We start from the raw sequence: 24,020 nt of genomic DNA on the forward strand, positions 1-24,020 counted from the left end.
GTTCTCAGTTCAGTGTGTTAAAAACTGATTCCACGTGTAATTCAACATTTTCCAAGTGAAAATTAGGGGTGGGTGAAAAATTGAGCTCCACCGGTGGAGTTTGCAGAGTTTTGCCCACTCAGTTCTGCAAAAACTCTGCCAGCTGCCGAGTGGCAGGGTTTTTTCTCACACATGGCTTGTCAACATTAAGTTCGCGACTGCAAGCGAGAAATTGCATCCCCTAGCATGATGTGTGAGTGGTAGAAAGCCTCCCAGCAAGATTTCTCAATGTGGGTGGTCATGTGTTGAGAAAGCTGTCGCCTGAGTAGAAAATCTACTCGAGAGGCAGAAAGAAGCATCACCCTCTGGCACGACGTGTGTTGCAATTTGTACTGATTTTACAGCACTGAACAAGCTCCCAGAGCTAAAAATTAGCACGAGCAGTGTGACGTGCCGAAATTCCGCCCCTCAGGGAACTCTGTGGAATCTTGCAGAGTTTTTAGGTAACTGCGAAAATCTGTGGTGTGAGCCTCTTCCAGTTCTGCCCATCCCTAGCGAAAACTCAGAACATAAGGTGTTGGAATTATGTGAATGTTGCAGGCCAGAGCATGTGCTGCCATAGGTTAAAACGATTCAGAAAAGGGGGTGGTGATGAACAGAGTGTCTGAATTAAGCAGACCACTCTTACCCAGTCCAAAGATCAGGGCTTGATCCATCACCGTTATTTATCTCACTGCACCATCCCAGCTCAGAACCTGGCTATATGCAAATCAGTCTGTCCCTGGCCCAGTGCATCATGGGAACAGGGCAGACTAAACTACCAAGCCAATTCTTCACCAGAAAGGAGACAAGCTACCGGGGACCGGTTTCTGGCATTTCAGCCGTCTTCGGCCCGGCTTGCTTGAATCCTGATGATGCAGTGAGAAAGGGACTCATGTCTGAGTATAACCTGCCACACCTATCGTGGCCAAAAACGATTCAGAAAAGGGGGTGGTGATGAACAGAGTGTCTGAATTAAGCAGACCACTCTTACCCAGTCCAAAGATCAGGGCTTGATCCATCACCGTTATTTATCTCACTGCACCATCCCAGCTCAGAACCTGGCTATATGCAAATCAGTCTGTCCCTGGCCCAGTGCATCATGGGAACAGGGCAGACTAAACTACCAAGCCAATTCTTCACCAGAAAGGAGACAAGCTACCGGGGACCGGTTTCTGGCATTTCAGCCGTCTTCGGCCCGGCTTGCTTGAATCCTGATGATGCAGTGAGAAAGGGACTCATGTCTGAGTATACCCTGCCACACCTATAGTGGCCAAAAACGATTCAGAAAAGGGGGTGGTGATGAACAGAGTGTCTGAATTAAGCAGACCACTCTTACCCAGTCCAAAGATCAGGGCTTGATCCATCACCGTTATTTATCTCACTGCACCATCCCAGCTCAGAACCTGGCTATATGCAAATCAGTCTGTCCCTGGCCCAGTGCATCATGGGAATAGGGCAGACTAAACTACTGCGTGCCAGAAACCGGTCCCCGGAAGCTTGTTTCCTTCCCAGTGAAAGAATTGTCTTGGTAGTTTGGTTTGCCCTGTTCCCATGATGCACTGGAACAGGGACAGACTAATTTGCATGTAGCCAGGTTCTGAGCTGGGATGGTGCAGTGAGCTAAAAAACGGTGATGGATCAAGCCCTGATCTGTTGACTGGGTAGGAGTATTCTGCTTAATTCAGAAACTCTGTCCGTCACCACCCCCTTTTCTGAATCGTTTTGTCCACTATAAGCGTGGAAGGGTATACTCAGATGTGAGTCCCTTGCTCATTGCACCATCAGGATTCAAGCAAGCCGGGCCGATGACGGCTGTAATGCCAGGAACCGGTCCCCGGAAGCTTGTTTCCTTCCCAGTGAAAGAATTGGCTTGGTAGTTTGGTTTGCCCTGTTCCCATGATGCACTGGAACAGGGACAGACTAATTTGCATGTAGCCAGGTTCTGAGCTGGGATGGTGCAGTGAGCTAAAAAACGGTGATGGATCAAGCCCTGATCTGTTGACTGGGTAGGAGTATTCTGCTTAATTCAGAAACTCTGTCCGTCACCACCCCCTTTTCTGAATCGTTTTGTCCACTATAAGCGTGGAAGGGTATACTCAGATGTGAGTCCCTTGCTCATTGCACCATCAGGATTCAAGCAAGCCGGGCCGATGACGGCTGTAATGCCAGAAACCGGTCCCCGGAAGCTTGTTTCCTTCCCAGTGAAAGAATTGGCTTGGTAGTTTGGTTTGCCCTGTTCCCATGATGCACTGGAACAGGGACAGACTAATTTGCATGTAGCCAGGTTCTGAGCTGGGACGGTGCAGTGAGCTAAAAAACGGTGATGGATCAAGCCCTGATCTGTTGACTGGGTAGGAGTATTCTGCTTAATTCAGAAACTCTGTCCGTCACCACCCCCTTTTCTGAATCGTTTTGTCCACTATAAGCGTGGAAGGGTATACTCAGATGTGAGTCCCTTGCTCATTGCACCATCAGGATTCAAGCAAGCCGGGCCGATGACGGCTGTAATGCCAGAAACCGGTCCCCGGAAGCTTGTTTCCTTCCCAGTGAACGAATTGGCTTGGTAGTTTGGTTTGCCCTGTTCCCATGATGCACTGGAACAGGGACAGACTAATTTGCATGTAGCCAGGTTCTGAGCTGGGATGGTGCAGTGAGCTAAAAAACGGTGATGGATCAAGCCCTGATCTGTTGACTGGGTAGGAGTATTCTGCTTAATTCAGAAACTCTGTCCGTCACCACCCCCTTTTCTGAATCGCCATAGGTTAAAAGCCATTGCTTGGGTCTCAAATCAACGTGGCTGTTGCTCCTGGTCAGTTCTTTTTTGTAATCCAGAAGAGTGTCAAGACTCTCGTTCATACTGAAACGGTCCTACAAAGTTTCAGTATCCCTCCCTGAGCTTCTTAACTACATCTCTTTCAGTGCTCCAGAAGACGCATTAGACGTATTGTTTTCCTCTGGGCCCTATCACTAAATGACACATTCCAGAGCCATACTTATGCTGGTGCCAACTTGTTGTATTCTATTTTTATGACAAATTAGCTTTTGATAAATGACTCTCGGCTTTCTCAAACATCTGTGTTGTTAAATTAGAACACAAACTGATCATTATGACAGAATTAGGAAATAATTTAATTCTATGTTGGCCCTTAGAAGACGTCTCTGGTAAGATCGCCCCTGTCAAAGTATGCTCAGCGGCCAGAATCCGTACAAGATGCACAGTGGTGCCCCTACTTGGCTATCAGAAATGGGTACCTTCTCTCCTCCTTTAGGTTTGATTTCAAGCCTCCACAGATACGAATCAAGGATTAGCCTAAGGGTGGACACGTGGGACCCTCAAATACATTATTATAAATTGCCTTTTCACCAGTAGTAGAATGGTGCTACTGGTTTACTAATCCAACAATCGACCTGCTGTTCTGCATTTTGGAAAGTTTATTATGGTGTAACTATAACACCCTCCATTATTAAGGAGGAACATAGCTTTAACAGAGTTTGCTGCTATAGGTTTTGTTTCAAGAGCTGGAAGAACTGCTGTTGATAGGCCTTCTGTCAAGGCCTAACTCAAAATCCTTTTCCTGGGTGTGAAAAAAAATCAGGCCTTCACAATTAATGAAACTGCGAGAGTCCTGGCCTGATGCAAGAATGGAAATTATTGACTATGTAAAGCAGTATCTGTAAAGAATTACAGTTCTGCTTTCCTGATTAGAATTAATGTTGTAATGTCCTTTAACAAACTTACCACTCTATTGTGCATTTACCCTGAGCCCCACCTTCTACATTGCTATGCAGTTTTAATGTGGGTTTTGACACCAAACGTGCCGGCAGGCATAAACAAAAGTACTGAGGCCGCCTCGGAGTCTTGTGTCGGTCACTCTGTTGAAAAATAGTATAGTTTGAATTGAGCAAAAATAACATGGACCTCTGGCTTATAATAATAATATAATAATATCAACTTTATTCGATTTGATACACAAACCATAAAAGCATATTAATAAGTCATTAAGAATGATTCACAAGAATACATTTGGCTAAAATAGGCTAAAATACAATATCAGTAGTGAAAAACCATGACATACTATGTATCACCAGGGAAATAAAACTCATTATTATACTCAATCCCCCCTTGTTATTCGTAGCTTTAAAGCGGCTCTTAAAAAGTTTGCCACACAATAAAGAGTAAAAACATTAGTTGACAATTTTAAAAACAATAAAGCTACCCGTGCCGGCCTAAATCTAACTTTTCTTAACAGGTGTTTCAGAAACAATTTCCTGGGGAAGGCGTAATACGGGCAGAGTAAAACTAAATGAAGTGTGTCCTGCGGAGACTTATTGTCGCAGCCGCAGGGCCCTCTCTCTTCTAAATTTATGATGAAACCTGCCGGTACTGGCAATAAATGATGGATGCAATTTAATCTAAAGCGGGTTACCAAAAAACGATTGTGGGCACTTGCCAATAATGTTAGATAAGGTTCTATGGCCTGTGATGTTTTAACTAAAATATGATCTCTCACAGAGTGTTTCCCCAATTCGAAAGTTTCGCACTGTGCCATCGCAAACGTTAGGTTCAGTGTTTTAATATCACTTAGGTCTTTTGACTTTATTGTCTCTGGTTTGTCAAATAGGTCTGCATGCCCTAGGTTAACAAAGGAATCCCTGACGTATTTCAACCATGGAATTTTCCGCGCATGCTCCAGGGAGAGACAGTCCCGCACTACCAACCTTGTCAGGCCCACCTCTGCATTGATCCAAATCTTCAACCAACATACTAAGGGCTTCCCTCCCACACTATCTGATATGTACCTAACCCCCAGATCCTCGTGTACATAGTATGCTGGCGTGCTATGAGGGACCTTCAGCATCCGCCTTAGATATTTGTTCTCTTCCATCTGCAGGTTGGTAGGTTTAACAAATCCCCACACCTCACTGCCATACAGGACTTTAGCACAGCAGATAGAATTATATAAATTTAAAATCACACCCGGGGTCCAGCATCCCAACCTCTGGGCATAGTTTGCAATTGAGCCCATGGACCTGTTCAAAGTCAGACACTTTTCCTCTATTAGGTGTTTAAAGTTCAGACGGTTATCAAAAAAAACACCCAGATAGGCAAAGCCTGGGACTTTGCCTAGGGTGTATGAGCCTATAATATAATTATATTTTTTACTAGGCTTCTTTCCCATCTCCATCACATATGATTTTGCAAGATTAAAGGACATATCCAAGTGATCCATGAATTTCACGAAGCCATCTATTAGAAGCTGTAAACTATGTGAGGTGCGGGCCAGAAGCACCGCATCGTCTGGGTACAGCAACACTGGGACTGTTCTGTTCCCTATTCTAGGTATATCAGCCTCAAAGTTATGCATGTTGGTATCGAGCCTGTTAATATATATGGTAAACAAGAATGGCGCTAAGATACATCCTCGTCTAACCCAACTAGAACATTTAAAAAGCTCTGTGACTTTCCCCTCCTTTGTGTATCTCACAGCTGCTGTTGTGTTGGAATGCAGTGACTGAAGAATGTTTATTATGGCTATATCTACCCCAAGGTCCCTCATTAGAGCCCACAACTTATTGCGATTCACACGATCAAAGGCTGCTGCGAGGTCCATAAAGGCTAAGTGTAGCTCTCCAGCTTTCCTTATAGTATATTTTTCGGTGATAAGGGACAGGTTAAGACACTGATCCACAGTGGATTTTCCCAGGCAAAACCATATTATCTGTGATAATTTGTGTCTCCTCTGCCCAATCCATCAACCTGTTTAAAAGCACCCGCTCCAGAACCTTAGCTGCAACATCTATCAACTATATTGGCTGGTAACACTGTGGACTGTCCCTGTTACCCTTCTTAGAAATCGGCACGATAATAGCAAATGACCAGGATACTGGTATTTATTGCTGCATTCAATACCCTTGCTAGGAGAGGTTATAGATAAGTGGGTTACCCAACTATAGTCACTGGGACCTGGGTTCAGTAGTTACTAGGAGGAGAGGGTCCCAGTGTATACACAAAATAATTTAAACAATTTAATGAATGAATCCAAACGTAATTGTACTGTCCACAGAGTTTTATTCACTCAGGGATCTAGTGTAATCAATACATGTTGCGAACAATAAACTGTGTTAATGGTCGTACAGTGCCCCGGGAAGGAGGGGGGAAGTGATAGTGATGAGGGTAGGGGAGTGGTAGGATTCAGTGACAGTAAAATCTAACATTTGAAAAAAACCTTTTAGCCATTATTTAGATAGCAATGTTGCCATGGAAAATGGCGACCATAGTTTGAGAAAGGCATACAACACTGGAGACAGTATATCTACATAATGTTGGTGTGTGGTTGCCACAGAACAGAAAACAGTCGACGTTTCGAACCTCTTAATTGTGCAGGAATGATAGTCCTTGCTGCGGGGTCTTCTTCAGGACCGGGAGTAGGGGGCAGGTGGACCACGAGGGTTGGAGGTCGTCCGAATAATCGATATTTGAATGAAACGGCATGCGTAGGGGAACAGCACCAGACGATGAATCAAGCACCAGCACGGTGCTGAGTAAATTGGCGGCAACCCAGGGAATCAATCGTAAATCCGTTAAGTTAATTAACTTCGTCCAACGTGAAGACAGCTGGGTTGCAACCTAGTGGTATATTTAGGGTTTGCTGTTTATCCTGGGTGGCAAGATGATTATACAGTCCCTGAAAATGCCCCTGCCATTGATCTGGCAGAATATTGTTACTTAGTCCCGGCTTGTTTGGGTCAGAGAAACAGGGGTTATTATTTACTCTCCAGAAGCGGGCAGAGTCCTTCGAATTTGCCGCCTCTGTGAGTTCTTCCATTGTAGCACGTTGTAACTTTCTTCCTTTGACAGCTAACTTATAGCTTGTACAACAAGCAGTGACCAGATCCCTGTCTCTGGGTTTCTGTTTAGGTGCTCCTTTTAACTTTCTCAGGGCCTCCGAACATTGGCTGTCAAACCACCTTGGGGTGGGGGTTGGGGGGGCTCCGCTAGACCCCCCTAGAGGGGCCTTCAATACATTTTCTACTAAATATGCAATATTCTTAAAGGCCTCAATTAGTTCCCCCCTTCCACCCCTTCATCTAGACATTTCATTATTTCCTGCTGCCCTTTGTCAAATTAAGAGGCATTAAAAATGCCAGTATCGACCTGGGCCCATCTGAGCCTTCTACCTTGATCCGTAGCAACAACTTCCGTACACCCTGCCTGGTTATCCATCACTTGCAGCTGTGACTGTGTCCCGAGCACTAAGGTAAGTGGGTTGTGCTCACTGAATACACTATGTTCAATATCAAATCTCAGTACACCTCCCCTAAATAAGGGGATGACGAAGATAAAATCAACGAATGAGTGACAACCTCTCCCTTTGAATGTAGGGGGAACCAGGCTATTTTTTTTATTGGCAATCATATCTTTTGTATGAGTTCATCTATATGAGTGTATTATGCCAGTAAGTACTCTACCCACCTTGGTATGCTCCAGATGAGGGCCTTTCCTTAATGGGCAAGATAGCCAGTCATCCTGTGCCATCCTCAATTCGGGGCAAAGGTGACAATTAAAGTCTCCTACTAATATCAGTTGGGATTGAGCCATCCCCTTCCCTCGGGTCTTTTCTAGCCATTTATTTAATTCATGGAAACTGCCCGCACCCTGTAAGTTTGGTATTGCATTATAAAAATCACCCTGAGGGAATTATTTGTACGTTTTAAACCTTGAACAACCTTTGAATCCCAGGCCGTATTCTTCAATTTACCTTGTAATCTCACATCTATAAACATGATCAAACCCCCCCTAGCTCTTCCGGATGCTGATCTGACTGCAGGAGAAAAGAAGGATTTATAACCTTCAATAAAGAAGTTCTTGCTTGTCTCCCATGTGTCCTGGAGACATATTATATGGAACTCCCTCACAAGGGTGAGCCATTGCTCATCACCAAATTTGCTGGATAAACCTGCTAAATTCCATGAGTGTCTCCTCCACTACTCCCAGCATTTAAACCGATAGGCCCACTGCTACTCCGCGGGCTTGCTAACACCTCCACCAGGTTTGTCTCCAAATTATCCGCTTCGCTAGACATAGCAGAGGATAGCATTGTTATCCCTGTAATGGATTCCAAGCACCTCTCTGCTACCCCAGTATTAACCAAATGACTCTCGCTGGCCCCCCAAACCTCCCTGTGTAGGAGTCAATCGAGGTCATTCAAATCCCTCAGTGATGCGAATGCACTCGAGGATACCCCAAACCAAGCAGCCCAATCAGGTCCCTGACCCTTTCCTGCATAACATTGAACATGATTAATACTAGTCCCTGGTCTATAGAAATATCCCAGGGGCAAAGGTTTGATGCTGGACTCTATGGCAAATACACCGGTTGAATACAAGAGGATACCCTGGGCCAATTTTGGGTGTCTGAATGTGACAATAACGCAGTCCCCCGGGAAGGCTTTTCTTGACTTCCCTATCATGGCGACTCGCCTTGCCATTAGGATATGCCGATGCTCTTTGATGTTAAATCCAGCATACTTGCACATCCAATGCGCCACTTTATTAATCAACTGGAGGGTGGTCTCCTCCTGTGTGTTGTCAAGCCCGGGTACACCTGTCAATACTACTGTGTAAGGGCAGTTTGGCGGTGGGAGATCTATAACTGGGAGCTCTGCTCTAGGAGGGACCAACAACCTGTCTTCCCCCACCTCTCGGGTGTTGGGTTTCAATGCCCCTTAATGAGATATGCTGCCTTCTCTCCAACTCGGCTACAACTTGTCCTACCTCCATATCCCTTGAGTTCCTTACAGTCTCAGATCGCATTTCGGGATGGGCACTTGCAACATTTAGTTGAGAAAAATAATTTGTATTTTCATTACCGCTCCCAGGTCTTTGGGACAGCTCAGGGTCAGGCCCAGTTGGTGGCACTGGGATTGGGGTCCTTGTCCCTGATTCCGCCTGTTAGACCTGACATCTTTGGCGTGGTTTCCCCTGTCTTTTTGCCTCTACCTCTAGTATTTTTGACTCTGTGCTGGATTTCGTTTTTGCTGGTTTAAATGCTTTGGGTACTTTGCCACTGCTGATCAGTGTCAAAGTGCAAGTGCTCCCTGTGTAAATTGTTATTGTAATTGGTTATCCATGATTGGCATATTTGTATCACCAAGAAGTCCCTAGTAAAGTGCACTGAGTGTGCCAGGGCTGGAGATACAAATGCTACTAGTGGGCCTGCAGCATTGATTGTGCCACCCACCTGGGTAGCCTCAAAATGGTGTCTCAGGTATGCCACTGCAGTGCCTGTGTGCAGTCTGTGAACTGCCATGTAAACCTGGCTAGTGTCCCCACTGACCAGGCCTAACCCTTTCCTTTCTGTACACATTGGTCACCCCTATGGAAGGCCCAAGGTACCCCCTTGGGCAGGGTGCAGTGTATGCGAAAGGTAGAACATGTACTATTCAATTCAATTCAAATGATCTTTATTCGGATTTTAGTACATCCATAAAAGTACATACAGAATGAAAATACATTTAAAAACAAATTAAAAACACATATATAAAAGTTAAAAACAGATTATCCAATTCAGTTTAAGCAACATATGTAACGTAAAGTGCAATGTACATAATATATAAAGTGCAAAATACATAATAGAGGAAGAGCATTAATCTATTAGTGTACTTAATCACAGAATTCAATTTATATTCTCCCGCAGGGATTATTTAAATCAAAGCACATATACAATTTAATCTGTAATCAGTTTATAGTAGAATGATAAAGTGCACAAAATACATAAGATGGCATAGTACTATTATCCATTAGCCATGTTCCATACTTGCCCTCGATCTCACGCAAACTTTTATGAAGCAGCTTACAGTATATATAACTTCATCTATGTGCAACATTTGCAAAAATTTTAATGCATGAATGGAATCTCGAAGGTTATATTTACGGAGAATCGGCCTTAAATATTGACAGGTGTACAATTTGTAGTGGCCACAAAAGAAGAGATAGTGCAATAAACTTTGTTTTCCGCCTTGAGAACAAGGGCAGTCCAACTCTTCTAATTTTTTGTTATAGCCAATGGGGAAGCTGAGCAAATTAACTATGCTTCCATCCCGAAACCTGATTAAAAGGCTCCGATTCCATCTTCCTATAGGGATTGACAAATATCTTAAAGGATAGTTCAAATTATCAATACCTGGGTCAATAATACGCAAATATCTAGTGACAACTGCTTTAATGGATTCTGATCTCATCCGATCCTCATTATATAAGTCCAGCAATGCCCGTTTAATACTATTCTTATGAGCGGGTACAATAGAATCAGGGGAGCTAAATAAAGATCCTTGACCCACGCTCTGCAGACTGTTTTTGACTGCATTTAACCAGGGTATGTGATGGGATCTATCACTTAACAAACAGTCTGATATTATACTGCGCGTTAAGGATGCAGCTGGATTTAGCCATATTTTAATCCAAAAAAGCGCAGGCCTTGACTTGATAAAATCGACAATATATGGCAGCCTTAGTTCATTGTGACAAATAAATGTAGGGGCACAAGGAACTCCCCCAAGCACCCTCCTGCAGAATCTATTTTCCTCCAACTGGAGGGCCATGCTGTTACAATAACCCCACACTTCAGCTCCATAAGTCCCAGTTGGACGGCATTGGGTGCGATAGATGTTGAGGAGGGGGGTAACAACATCAGCCAGTTTTGGTTGACGGAGGGATAAAATTGAGTTAATTGACTTGCCAATTTTATTTCTCGCATGGGCAGCGTGTGGCTGCCATGAGCCTGAGTTAGAGAATAACAACCCTAGGTAGGGGAAAGTGCTGGTGCACTGTTAGGTGTTGTTACCAGATTTAATATTATACTTTTTTGGTCCGCAATTCATGATAAAAGATATTTTAAAATTGGTATTTAGACCAAGATCGGACATAAAAGCAACAAACCCAGAGATTAAAATGCGTAAAGCATTCGGTGTACGCCCCATTAATACTGCGTCATCCGCATAAAGTAGGGTAGTAATGGGGGAACCATTTATAATTGGAACGTCCTTAGTGATGTTACTCAGAGTGCTACTCAACCCATTGATATATAACATAAAAAGCAGTGGGGCGAGTACGCAGCCCTGTCTGACTCCTCTGCTAATAGGGACGTCATTGGATAAATCACCATCATTATTAATTCGTACTCTCGCTTTTAAGTCCCTATGTAAATAAGAAAGAAAATACACCAGTGAGTCATCCAAACCATAATAGCAAAAGTGACCACAACCTAGAACGATTAACAAAATCAAACGCAGAACTCAGATCCATGAAACCTAAATAAAGAGGGGATTTTTTAACAATGATATATTTGGCCATGATCAGATTTAAATTTAAACATTGTTCAATAGTGCCTACTTGGCTTCTGAAGCCCAGTTGACTACAATGAAGAACATTGTTGTCCTCAGCCCAATCCCTTATCCGTTTAAAAATTACCCTTCCAAGGACTTTTAACGTATTATCGATCAGTGAGATCGGGCGGTAACAGGCGGCATCTGACCTGTCACCTTTTTTAAATATTGGTACGATGACACTGTTCGACCAGGATTCGGGAATTGAGCTATCATTCAGGTTATTAAATAAGTTACATAATAGAGGGGCCCAAAAATTAATTTCTGATTTAATCTGATCAATTGAAAGGCCGTCCGGGCCAGGGGCTTTATTACTAGCGCTATCAATAATAGCATCCTCGACCTCTGATAATGAAAAGGTCAGAGGTTCAGCGCTGTTAGATAGAGAGACAGTATCTAGGGGAGTGGCTGATGTGGCGTAAATTTGGGAGAAATGCTCTACCCACGCCTCACCCGTTATATTACTGTTAATTGGATTGATGTTAGAACCAAAAGATCTTAAGGACTTGACTTCTCTCCAGAAACCTGTTGTGTCCTTTAGTGTGGCAGTACGCGTGAGAGATTCCCAGTGATTAATCACTAGAGCCTCGGATCTAGTTCGTAAGGCAATTTTATATTTTGATCTTAATTCTCTCACGAGTGGAGCATCCCTTGGGTTGGTATTTAAGGCTGCCCTCAAGTCCCTATTGGCCTTAGAGCAAGAGAAATCAAACCAGCGGGGACCAAGGAATATATTCTGCCTAGCAGGTTTGGAAGATTCTGTTTTAATGGCCCCACATAAATCACCAAAGGCGCCAACCACCTCATTACTAGGACTTGTGTATGACAGGCTAATCTCTACTGTCTCAGGATGTTTTTTAATTACTCTCGATAGAATCTCTTTGTTGTCAACTCCTTTTCATACTAGTCTCAATCTATCTGTTGATAAAGCCAGATTTTGAGGCCCGGCCTCTAACTTTGCTGTAACCTTTGAGGTCTGTGGATTGTGTAAATATATTCTAAGCGGGTAGTGGTCGCTATAAGCGGAACAGATGACTTCTGCTTTTAAAATTATATCGCTTAATGTTGGGCATATAAATATGCAATCTATCGTAGAGGCACAGCCCTGACCTATAAAAGTGGGGGTTGTTATATTATTTGCACTAGTACCTGCAATCTCCATTACATTTACTAGGTCACGGGAAGCTATGTGGTTTTTCAGTTCCTCACCGTTTTTGCATAGTGGGCTGTTGCGATACATATGAGCGTTAAAGTCCCCTCCAATGCAGATGCCATCGAAGGGCCCATACTTTTGCCCTCCTATAATTTCATCTATGAAATTAAACAATAACATAAAATTACCATTAGGACGGCTAACAAAGTCGTTGTTATAAAAATTAATAATACATAATTTCAATCTGTTAATGTACTTCATAGCCATAAAACAACAATTACCCGGTGTGGGGATCAATTTAGTTTGCACCCCGGATTTTATTTTGGCCAGATAGATAGACCCCCACTGGGTCGTCCCATGTGAGAAGGGGAAGCCTTTAGATTATAACAACAGAAACCCTCCATTGTTGGTGACGTTGTACTCCAAGTTTCTTGTAGCATCAATATATCGCAGTTATTATCAACCCAATTAAGCCATTCTGTAATTTTCAATTTGGATTTTAAACCTGCTATGTTCCAGCTAACAAGAGATAATTCTGAATCCAAAGGCAGTTGGTTATGAGTCGGGGGTATTTGACTCAGAGCAGTTCGAGTCAAAGATTGTGAAACAATCTGGGGTTCGGATGTTTGTGTCAAAGATAATTCGACAGAGGTAGTCAAAGATGGTCAGTCTTGCATATCCAGATCCGAAAGAGGTGCAAATCTATTATACATTTGAAATGGGAATGGGGGGGGGTTGAAATTGCATAGGCGGTGGCCGGAAATGCATAGGTGGTGGTTGGAAATGCATTAATGACGGTTGGAATTGCATAAAAGGAGGGCGAGGTTGTATTGCCATTTGTCTATAGAAATAACTCAAGGGTAACATAGTTGCAACAGTAGAAATGGTAGAATAGTTGCTATTTCTGTTAAGGAGGTTTCTTACAGTCCCAGGGTTTTTAAAATTAAGAACTATACAGTCACCTTCCTTGTCCTTGAGTAAAGGCCCGACCCACGATACCCTGCGGGCCGATATAATCTCTCTTGAAATGTCAAATCCAACGCCTTTGTGCTTAGTCAGCCAGTCTATGCACTTATTCCGCAATTGCACCCATGATTCCCCCTGGTCCTCCCTCAACGGCGGTACTCCTGCTAGGACCAAAACAAAAGGACAAGCATCCGGTGGCAAATGTAAGGCTGGCCCTTGATGTTTGAAAGGTTTACTTGTCCCTTGTGGGCCAGTACCCTCATTGTTATTGGCAGCAGTTGGTCTTAATGCTGTTGTGGATTTGGTTGGACCATTATTGCGGTTAGAAACAGGAATGTTAGAAATTGATGGAGTAGTAGTTTTTCTAGGAGCAGGTATGGGAGTCGGTTTTGTGGGTAAATTGGATGTATTCAAAGTTGGCCCTCTATTGGTAGATCGGGGTTGAATTATAGGTGGTGCAATAGACGGAGGTAATGATCCAGGATTGCTCAAAACCCCACCCAAAGAGCTGGTAATTTCCTGTTTCTTTGATGACAATGTATTGTTTGCAATTTCCAATTCCTTTAAGAGGCGGTCAGCTCTGATTTGGTCCAGGATGACAGACCCCTTCCTTTTTATTTCTCCATTCTTGACCAGGTTATCTAATCTGTCCAGTCTTTTAAAAACGTTATTAAACTGATTGATCATTTGCTTTTCTAGTCGGTTAAAAATAGTATCCACTATGGTTTCTATAAGGTTCCCATTCTGTCTTGAGAGATTATAATTATCTCCCATTAATGCTGTTTGAGTCCATATGGTATTAGAATTCCCACTAGAGTGAGTGGTAGTTGCAGCAGAAATACTGTCCATATCAGCAGAGTCTTTGTCTTCCGTAAGGACAATTTGTGCCCCCGAAGATTTATTTTTGTTCCACAGACTTTGAGGTGTGGGCTGATTCTTGTGGATTAAAGGCTGTTTCCTTTTATTAGCACTTTGCTTAGTTATGGCCCTTTTACGTTTTTCCCCTCCCAGTTTATTGCTACTAGAATCAATACTATCCAGGGTAATGACATCGTCCTGGGAAGCTGTTGTAATAGTAGAAACACTTTCTGTCAGCAGGGATACTGGGGATGTTGATATCAGTACCGGCTTAGAGATTACAACCGCTGGTATTGAAGAGGCGGGGTCAGGTGCTATGTAAGTAACGGTATTTTCATCATCCAGAATAGTGGGCACATCAACAGAAGGATGTGACCGTTTTACCACAATTACTTCAGGGGTTATGTGTATATCTCCGTTTGTACAACTTGTACTATTTGTTATACTCGATTTGTTGTTAATAGTAAGGGAACCCATCGAGAACCTCCTCTCAGTCTCCACAATTTCGTTAAAAGCAGTTTCTATCAGTGTCTCAAAGGATGTGATGAGGGAGACAGAAGTATCAACACCCTGGGTTAATACATCGACATTATTACTATCACCCATTTTATAATCCTAGTTAAGTGCTCACCTTTGAGAAGAATGTTAGAGGGGTGGCCCGCCCGTCCACTGCAGTCCACTGACGGCCACAGACGGCCCGCCCTTTGCCCGGGCTTAGCCCCGGGCGCTCCCGCGCGCGACTCGCGGGGCGAGAGGCGTTGCACTCTTTTTACGCGCCTCCGGGCGCTCTGCTGGCGTCACGGCCGCCGGGGCACCTGGGAATTGTAGTTCCCTGCCCTCTCGGCGGCGTCGTTGCAAGTGCGGCTGTTCGTCGCGCCGTTTCCCTCACGGCGGAGTCAAGGCAGAGTTATGGCAGCCCCAAGGTGAGGTGATTCTGGTAAGCCGTTCCCCTCACGGCACTGCTGTCTCGGTCACAAACGCTCCCAATGAGCGCTCGGCGCTGCACTCTTTTTACGCGCCTCCGGGCGCTCTGCTGGCGTCACAGCCGCCGGGGCACCTGGGAATTGTAGTTCCCTGCCCTCTCGGCGGCGTCGTTGCAAGTGCGGCTGTTCGTCGCGCCGTTTCCCTCACGGCGGAGTCAAACCAGAGTTATGGCAGCCCCAAGGTGAGGTGATTCTGGTAAGCCGTTCCCCTCACGGCACTGCTGTCTCGGTCTCGGTCACAAACGCTCCCCAACATGTACTAGTGCAGGTGACATGCTCTGGTAGTGAATTACAGCCATTTGCGTTTTTCACTATTGTAAGGCTATCTTGCCCATAGGCTATCATGGGGAATGCTGGCTACAGTGGCTACCAGCATATCCTCCCATAGGAGCAAGATAGGACATACATGTCTGGTATCCCTGACCTCAGAATTTAATAACACATCTTTTAGGAAAGGTGTTTTTTAAATCCTGTGTTTGAGAACAGCACTTTTTAGAAAGTGGCTGTTCTCTTGTCTGACCTTTCTGTGTGCCTTGGCCTGTTTGTGAATTGACTGTCTGGTTTGTGAGTGACAGGGGCTGGGTGGCTCCCAGAGGCTGAGTGGGCCATCCCTGGGCTGAATAGCTCCATCTGCATCTAGAGTGGTGGGTGGGGGTAGCACCTGGGCCTGAATAGGGCTGTGCCTGCCTTCCACAATGCTGGCTCCACCTCCTCCTGGGCAGCTGATGACCCTGCCCCTCTCTCTGAAAGGACAGGAGAAGCCAGGAAAACAAAGTGCTCAAGGAACACACAGAACTGGTTCAGACGGGGCTCAGAGCCCTCCTGCACAAAGGGAACAAATACTTTTAGGGGTATAAGTACAGGACCCCAGACTACAGAAAATTAGATCATCCTGTATTCAAGAAGGAACCTCTGCCAAGGAGAAATCTGGAAGACTGAAGAAGGAAGACTGTCCTGCTGTGTGCTTGTGGACGGACCTGCAGTTGCTTTGCTGCCAAGGAGAGTTGCTTTGTGCTGTGACCCCTTGCTTGAAGGAATTTCCATGGGCCTGAGAAGACTGGCTCCCTGTTAAGAAGTCCCATGAACAAAAGGACTTCATCCCCAGCTTCCCTGAACTCCACTGAGAGAGTTCTGTCCTTCCTAGAGTGCTTGGGCCAGTTGTAGTCCCTCTGCAAGTTGTACCTGTATTGGGAAGCTGGTAATCAAGATACTAAAGACTTTCTGCAAAGTTTCACGAATCGCTCGCTTGCGGAGTGCATCCCCGTCAGAGCGAGGAAATTCCTGCCGCCGCGAAGATCGAGATCGTCGCAGCGCCTGTTGCCGCTGCAAGAACCGACGCATCCCTCGCTTGCGGAACGCATCGCTCCAGTGCGGGAAAAGTACCATCGCTGCGAACATCGTCGCAAAGCCTGTCGTCACTGGGTGAGATCGTCGCACCACCTGCTTGCGGACCGCATCACGTTGCTGTGAGAGTCGTCGCAGAGCCATCGCATCGACGGGCTGCGAGAGGAGAAGATCGACGCTGCGCCGCACATTGCCGCCGCACCTGAGATCGTCGCTGTCCCGAAGAGCGTTGCATCGTATCTTTTGCGAGCGGCTTCCCCCGAAACCTGCGCACCGGAATCCCCGCAAGGTATTGCATCCCTCCCCATACCGACCGGAGTCATCGCAACACGCCCGCTTCGTCCAGCTGGGTTGTCGCATCGCCTCCCAGGGTCTCAGGAGTGACGCATCGCTTACTTTTCAACCCCTCAGCTTTCACTCGGAACTTTTGTCTCATCTAAAGGTACTGTTGGCTAAAATGGGATGCTATTGGGGATTATTTTAATGCAACCTTAAGAACTCTTTTGAAACCATATTCTTGAACTGTGTATGTTGGATTTTTGTTGTTTTGGTCTTGTGTAGTTTAGATTAAAAACCTTTATTTTTCTAAACTGTTGTGGAGTCAGTTTGTGGTGTTTTCACTGTGTTACTGTGAGTGTTGGTACAAATACTTTACACATTGCCTTTGATAAACCTGACTGCTCATGCCAAGCTACCAAGGGGGTGAGCAGGGGTTATCTGAAGGGTGTACACTCTTTACCCTGACTAAGAGCAAGGGTCCCTATTTGGACAGTGGTACCTACCTCTGCCAACTAGAGACCCCCAGATCTAACACCGCCCCTCCCACTGCCCCCTGGACCACCAGTGGTACAGTAGCTGCTCGATGGTTACAACAACACTCCCCCAATTTAGCTGTATTTGCAGACCCCCTATTCAGCTGAGCAATCGCTGCAATTTTCTCCGCAATCAACCATAGTTGGCAAATTAGGGGATCCAACAGAACTGCCACCAATGACTCTAATTTTCTCCAATAATCGTTGCTGTAAGCAAATCCGGGAAACTCCGATCAGGACCCTGAGGCATAGATTACGCTTTTATGTCCGTGAGATCCTCTTGGGGGAATTTGGGGGTAACTTGCTTGGGCTTCTGCTTTGGTCTTTGTGGGGCAGCGCTCCTCGACCGTTTAGTTGGCGGTTCATTGTTAGTTATTAATCCCGAACCCACCCTTCTCCCTCTTGGCTAGCTCTTAAATGCTTCTCCCTCTTGGGCTAGCTCTTAAATGCTTCTTAGATCTAGTCGCCATCCCTCTTAACCTAGGAACATGTTGGCTCAGTGCTTCAGGAAAAAGCGGAGGTACTAGAGATTCAGTACATAAGATCTCTGGGGGTGCAGACGACTATTGAGCTGACATAGCATCATCTCCCACCGCCATCACCTCCCCTGTTTCTACAAAATCTCCAGAGGTATGCTCGTTAACTCCTTCAGTCACTGTAACCGACCCTCCCCTCACGACTATCCATGGGGGCAATCTCAATTTGTAAATGTGCTGGGTCTATGTGGGCACTAACGGATGATTTAGCCCTGCTTATCTCCCCTAATGATGACCTCTTGCGATTCACCAAAATATCCAGCAAGTCTTTTTTTCTGTGATTTGAATTTCAAGAATTAAAACAGATTCTGCTTGTGTCAAAAAGGCATCCAGTGTCCCCGCTATACTTCCCGCTCCCCCTAGGGAAGAGCGAGTTTCCTTACATTCAAGATGTTTAGCCATTATGGGTTATACAGTGGGCTGTACAAAGTGATAAACAGTACCTTTTCTAACTGGCAAATTGGCACCCCCTCTCTTGTGTTGGTCGTCAGAGGGGGTGGGCCCAGCCCAGTCTTCTCCGGTCTTCGACGGGCAAGGAAGGGCCTGCCCTTGGTGCAGGATTTGCCCCGGCACCGCCTGCTGGCATCCCGCGCTGCGGGAGGCAGTAGCGGGCTTGAAGCGCCGGATGGTGCGCGATCGTGACACGGCTCCTGCCGCAGAGCCCCCTGGTCATTGCAGTCCTTGTGGTGTTCAGGTGAGCAAAAAGAATCTGGACGGGCGTCCCGCGCTGCAGGAGGCGGTAGCAGGCTTTAAGCACCAGGTGGCGCACGATCGTGACGCGGCTCCTGCCGCAGAGCCACCTGGTCGGGGCAGTCCTTGTGGGGTTCAGATGAGCAAAAAGAATCTGGCCGGGCGTCCTCTGGCTTGATGTTAGACTGAATAAGTGACTCAGTGAATGGTGCACAGTGCTAAATTTGTATGAAAAAAACAGCAGGGCCCCAAAGTTTTTCTTAGGAGCTTGCCACTAATTCTGCCAAATGCCAAGTTTGCAAATACCAAGATTGCCTCCTCTTGATTTCACCTAACGCCTGTTTTTTCAACGTTCTGCACCCCGTCTCTATGTCACTTTGCAGCCTGTTTTTCTTTATTGCTTTCCACCTCTGTCACTATTTCCTTTATTTTCCTCCTTATTTCTACCTTTTCTGTCTTTCTCGCTTGTGATCTGGGTCAAAGTCTGATGATTAATGTACAACAATATTTTTTCTTAATTTATGCAGGTGGTTGCTGGTGGGGGGACCTTAGCGGAGGAGCCGCCACTGAGTACATCAAATTTTATTAAGCCCCAAAGAAAATGTTTGACAATAACATGGACAGTGTTTAAAGAGTAAAAATACGCAAAGGGCCTGATGTAGACACTGGCCGGAAGCTCACTGTACATTAGGGTGGCGGAGATCATGGCTGCAATGCACCAAATATGTTTGTTTTTCAGACACAAACTCCCAAAACAGGAGTTTATTTCTGAAAAACAAAAACTGAGAGTCATTATTTTGTTTTCTGTTCGTAACTTCCAGTTTTTACCTGGTGGTGACAGACATAAAGAATGGATATCAGACTATGGGCTCCATTAGGATGGCGGGCGGATTGCCCCCGCCAGGCTGGCGGTAGCCACCGCCAGCCTGGCGGGGGAAATCCGCCCGCCATCCTTCCCTGTATTCCCCCCGCCATATTAGAATGGCGGGGGGGACCACGGCGGAGCAAAACACCGCCCGACACTTTTCCGCCCCGGTCGCCTTGCGGCCCGGGCAGAAAACGAGTAACATGCAGGCGGTGTCTGTCAGACACCGCCCGCAATATTATAATGGGCATTTATCAATGCCTTTCCGTGGCGGCAATGCCGCCACGGAAAGGCATGCGGTGTTCACTCTGGGGGCCCCCTGTGGGCCCCCAGAGTGAAGGCCAAAGGGGGGTGGCACACGGGGGGTTCCTGTGGTACCCCCTTGCATTTACATAATCAAAGCGGTAGGCACCGGGCGGTGCCTGCCGCTTTGATTATGTAAATGCTGCAAAGCATTTTTAGTATTGTGGCGGGCGGAGCACAGAGCTCCTTCCGCCACAATACTAAAAATACAGGATGTGACCGCCACAGTGGCGGGCACATCCTAATGGTGCGTGCGGGACCCCCGCCCTTAGGGCGGGCGGTCCCGATTTCCGATAGGATGGCGGGCGGGCAAAGCCCGCCCGCTATCCTAATGGGGCCCTATCTGTTCTAAATAGGGCTAGCGGTCTGAGGTCCTTAGTGTGGCAACCTCTACTTTGACAGACTGTCGGAGTACATTTTACAGTGGCAGAGCCAGTGGGGGCAGCTCCTTTGGAAACTGATAGTCCAACTGACTCAAAATACAGAGGGTAAACCAAAGGTTTGGCAAAGAAGGTGCTCTGTCATGTTTCTGACAGAATGCCATGTCCTCCAAATTCTAAATTAGGCCCTAAATTGCATTTATGAGGTTTTAAAAATCAGGTAGTCCCTGAAGGCTGTGGGGAGTCTGAGAAAGTGTAAAGTGTAAGTTTACCTTTGTGAATCAAGCCCATTGTTTTTGTTATTCATCTTTGCAGAGCCCGAAACTTTGCACATGCTTTGCAAGGGTAAAATGTGTTAATGTGTCCGGGATGTTGGTTAAGGGTTAACTCCAGAAGGTAATTCGGTTAGACTTGGGTGAGGTGTGCATTCTTTTCTTTTTGTCATTCAAGTCCATGCCTTTCAGCCCAGGTATATATAAAAATGGAAAAGGATATTGACGTAGCTGTGCAAATGGATCATTACTTAACCATCTCTCCTTCTGTGCCTGATTGGATTCTCTTTTGTTGATTGGATAATCGCAATCTCCCACTTAGATGTCCCTAGCCCTTTGCACAATTGCTTTTCAAATATATTTCCATCACTGCGGCCCATTTCATTTCTGATTAAGTCTGATAACCACCGACAAAAATGGCATAACTTGAAGACTCCCAAAATGTTTTTTGCAAAAATAGATCCACTTTTAGTGCAGTGTAGTCCAACTCAATCCGACATGAAGGCCCTCATTACAGGTCGGCTCATAATACCGATTTGGGCAGAAAGAGAAGTTCTGCATTGCAATCTCCATTCAATTTTAGACCTGTATATTATTACTTGCAATCCCATAATGGTGGTCGATTTTGGAATTATCGATTCTTGCTCTACAGGCAACACCAGGTGCTGCATTGCTACACTTCTTTTACAACAGAGTGTGGGCTGAAGTCGTTTTATTTCTTGACTTTGTTCCACACAATATCTATTATCCCTTGGTTTCCGATAGATTGTTTACCAAACTATTTTCCAAACCTATGCATTGTGCTTTATGTTAAAAGTGAAGACCCCTTTTTCAGCGCTACCTCCGTAGTTTATAAATGTTACTATTGTTTAAATTGGACTTGCGTGGAGTTCCCCCAGCATAACAAAATTGGAAACTAGGAACTCCACCAGAAATTAGTCCTTGTTGTGTCCAAAAGATGCCTGGCTTACTAAAGCAATCGACCATTATCAATGCAAGCAAAAGCAGATATCAGATTTAACTTAACAACATACTTTCCAACAAAGTTCATGGCTAGTAAAGTTGCTCCGTTCTGGAGTATAACCCAGATTCTAGGCTACCAGGCTGTTTGAAATACAGCTGGCAGTGGAAGCTAATGGTTTTCTCAAAGATTCTCTGCAAAAAGAGAATGTGGATCCTAGTACAATAGTTCCTAAGTAGGGCAATTTACAGATATGATATCCATTATTGAAATTTCCTTGAAAGTGTAAAATCTCATCAAATGTAGGATCCTGGGAAACAGAAGATTCATAAAACGCACCCTGCAAAAACGAATTTGAAAACCTTAACATCATGAGGTGTCAGATTTGGGCTAGTATTCTGTCATTGGACAAACCACCTCTCCCGTTTGTCATCCTTGTAAGTTCATTAGGGGCCATATGTATGAAGCTCAAATGGGTTCGCAAACGCTGAAATTCACAGAATTTCGGCGTTTGCGAACTCATTTTCTCTAAATGGTAAGTATTTAGCAAAATTGAGTGCAAAATAAGGAATTGCAAAATTTGCGATTCTTTATTTTGCAATTTCATTTACGGAATCGCAAATTTTGCGATTCCTTTAATGCAATGTACGAAGCATTAAAAAAATGCTTATTGGCCTTAAGGAATCGCAAATTACCACCAACTTCAAGTTGGTGGTAATTTGCGAATTCCTTGAAAAATTCACTTTTTTGCATTTTTTAAAGTGCAATGTGAAGCACATACATGCCCTTAGGGCATGCATGTGCGACCCATGTGCACCCATGCTAATTTCAGGGGTGCAACAGGGTGTCCTTTGGACACCCCTGCACCCTTGAAATTATTCTCAATTTGCGATTCTCAAATTGCGAATCGCAAATTGAGAATACCTTCCCATTCATTCCTATGGGCCTCCTGGCTCATATTAATGAATGGCAAATTATTTCTTAATTGCGATTCGCAATTTGCTAATCGCAATTAAGGAATTTTAAGAAATTGCAAAAAAAATGCGATTTTCTACATACATACCAATTTGCAAATCTCAAATAGCGATTTCTAAAAGATCGCTGTTTGAGATTCGCAAATCTGGATGTTGATACATATGGCCCTAGATCTCTCTATTGACTGCTACCCCAAGATGAGCCTGCATGTGGAACAACTGGTAAAATCAGCTACCTTTGAATTCCAAAGCATCAGTAGGATGAAAGGCCTTCATTTGGAATCTTTTCTGAAGCTCATGGTTCAAGCATTAGTCAACTCTGAGAACCCTATTGACACCGAGTAACCAAAGGGAGAAAATTAACACTATTGGAGCAGCTTTAAATGCTCACTGCCTGGTGCCCCACTTCTATTTCGTTTTTTTTTTTTGTTAGGTGACGTTGGACCCTTGGACGATGGAGTCCTCCTATGTATGTGCTAAACTGGGCGAGGATAATTCCTCGCCCTCGATGCACAAGCGAGGAGAGTGACATCAGCCGGATGGGAGTGGCTGCACCAAGCAGCAGTGAATAGGCTTAAAATGGTGCACTTCTGACGTGGGCTTGGGCGCGGTCTTCAGAGCCTCATTCACATTAAAGGGAAGGGGTGGGGCTGGCCGACAGCAACACAGTGCAGTGGGTGGCAACAATTGCGGCACTCCTTTTTCATTGGATAATAATGTAAGCTAAGGGCGTGGTTTATGATTGAGTTCACTTCAGATCTATTTTCTGGATCATCAGCACGTGTTGGCTGAGCTCTTTATGGCACGCAATGGACGCCATCAAGATCAAGCAGCTCCGGACCAGTCCTCCCGATGGCCTAAGTGACACTACAGGCACCAGTTGCAGTTGGTGCCTGCAGCCATGGTAAACGATCAAATCCCCCCAATGCTATTTATAGAGCTAAGGGACTACGCCAAAGAGATGTAGGAGCTGCTGCTTCCCACGGTAGGACATTTCAAACATCAGTGAGAGTGAAAATTCAAACGCTTCGTCTATCCACTCTATCATCTTTTCTTTCTGTGGCATGTTGAAAAGAAGAGCAAATCTCAGGTAAGTTGGAAGCTCTTTATTCATGGCCAGTCCCGACAACTCCCAGGCAGCAATTGCCAGACTCCCACATTCTGTGTTCCATGCAGGGAACATGGACGTAGGAAGATTCTGCAATAACACAAAGGAAGGACCCAACACACCTCCCTTTCCACAAACGAAAAGAAAAGAATGAAGGAAAAAAAGGAAAAGAAATCAGCATAAAGATAAAGTAGGAAAAGAATGAAAACAAGCAGTGAAGGAATCAATACAATCAATACTACCAAAAAAACATAAGAATACATGGCATATCAATATATGATGTAAGTCCAAATAACAATACATGCATATCAAGACGTGGCATAATCTTGAAACTTAGCAGGCACAGATCTCATCCTAGAAGAAGATCTTTTGTGGGAAGAAGAGAATGATTGACCACACCTGTTGGAAGG

At 45.0% G+C, this 24,020-nt stretch overlaps 1 protein-coding gene across 3 annotated transcripts in view; it reads left to right on the top strand.

Moving 5' to 3' along the window:
- The window catches only part of LBHD2 (LBH domain containing 2), a 353,161-nt gene that overhangs the window by 29,780 nt on the left and 299,361 nt on the right, over positions 1 to 24,020 (top strand). The gene's annotated exons all lie outside the window — the stretch shown is intronic.

This window comes from Lissotriton vulgaris, chromosome 9 (assembly GCF_964263255.1).
Source record: "Lissotriton vulgaris chromosome 9, aLisVul1.2, whole genome shotgun sequence".
NCBI lineage: Eukaryota > Metazoa > Chordata > Amphibia > Caudata > Salamandridae > Lissotriton > Lissotriton vulgaris.